Below are 1,771 nucleotides of genomic sequence, written 5' to 3'. Positions count from 1 at the left end.
AGTCTTGCTCTGTAACCCAGGCTGGAGTGTAGTGGTGCAGTCTCGGCTCACTGCAACCTCTACCTCCCAGGTTCAAGCAATTCTCCTGCCTCAGCCTCTCAAGTAGCTGGGATTATAGGCATGCATGTGCCACCATGCCAGGCTAATTTTGTATTTTTAGTAGAGACAGGGTTTCACCATGTTGGGCAGTCTCAGCCTCCCAAAGTGCTGGGATTATAGGCATGAGCCACCATGCCCAGCCAATGTCATATTTTTTAATTCTCTTTCCAATACGGTGGTTTGAAAATGATATTTTATGGGTGGGTTTTGTTTTCATTCCCCTGAATACATGTGAAATGAAGCACCTTTTCTAGTGTTTATTGATCATGTATATTTTTTCTTCTGGGAAGTATCTGGTTTAAAACTGGGCTGTTTTTCTTATTGATTTGTGGTTATTCTTTATATATTATGGATAATAGCAGAGCTTCTTGAATATAAATATATTGTTAGAAGATCCACAATTTTTGAATGCTGCTATCCCAGAACTATTCTTTTGTTCATTCAGATTAGAATTAACCAACCTCCTCCTTTCTCTTCCAAGCAAATAGATATTGAGTGGTATTTCCTAGGTTTTGAGGCTCAGGAAAAGGCAATTGCCCAGACCTCCAACTTATATCTTTCAGTAGGGATTTCAGTAATCATGTAATGACAGACTATGTAGATAACTAATGAGTGCATCACTCAGTTCTACAGGAAATGAAATTTATTCCAGGTAGTTCGAACGAAGAGACTTGAATGAAATCACTACTTAGGTCAGGGTCAAGGGACCACATCAAGGATGCTACTGCATCCAAAGATGAGGACCAGCAGGAAGCTATTACCCCGCATAGGGCTGAGGGTGAGGAGAGGAAGCACCACCCTAGGGCCCAGTGGAAGCTGGAATCATGGAAGAGAAGCTTCTCAGTGGGAGCTGGAGCCACGGAGGGACTCATGACTATTGCCAAATAAGTAGCACCAAAGCCAGAAATGTATAGGGATAAAACACCCAGCTGTTCTCCCTTACTACCCTCTGATTTCCTGCCAGAGTGTCCTACTGGTTGAACTCAAGTGGAAGACAGGCAGGAAGAGATCCAGGTGATTCAGTCCACAGGCTTAGCCTCCCAGGCCCAGAGGAGGGCAGGGAAAGGTGGAAGATGGAAATGAGGACGTGGGGGCAGCAAGCAGAGAGCAGCCAGGACAGTGGGATGTGAATTACCTGAGACTTTATTATCGGAAGAATGACAGAAGGAAGCTCCTGTAGGAAGACTGCCAAGCTCCCATCATCACCATTTCCCCGCAGTATGTAACAAGAATCGTTGTCACCATCTTAAATTAGCAAGTGTAATGAACATTTAATGTAATTATAGATATAATTTTTAGCTGGTCAAGTTTATGCCAAAATTACGTGGTAAAACTGGGACATTTTGTGTTTTTTTGTTTTGTTTTGTTTTGTGTTTTGTTTTTTGTTTTTTGTTTTCGAGACATAGTCTTGCTCTATCCCCCAGGCTGGAGTGCAGTGTGCAATCTCAGCTCACTGCAATCTCTGCCTCCCGGGTTTCAGTGATTCTCCTGCCTTGGCCTCCAGAGTAGCTGGGTTTACAGGCATCTGAAACCACACCTGGCTAACTTTTGTATTTTTAGTAGAGACAGGATTTTGCCATGTTGGTCAAGCTTGTCTCAAACTCCTGGCCAAAACTGGGACATTTTGAAAAGTAACTGTAAAGGGGAAGTATCTCTCTCTATATATATATAT

This window comes from Mandrillus leucophaeus, unplaced genomic scaffold (assembly GCF_000951045.1).
Source record: "Mandrillus leucophaeus isolate KB7577 unplaced genomic scaffold, Mleu.le_1.0 Scaffold251, whole genome shotgun sequence".
NCBI classification, from domain to species: domain Eukaryota; kingdom Metazoa; phylum Chordata; class Mammalia; order Primates; family Cercopithecidae; genus Mandrillus; species Mandrillus leucophaeus.
Note: the sequence above shows the minus strand (reverse complement) of the source record.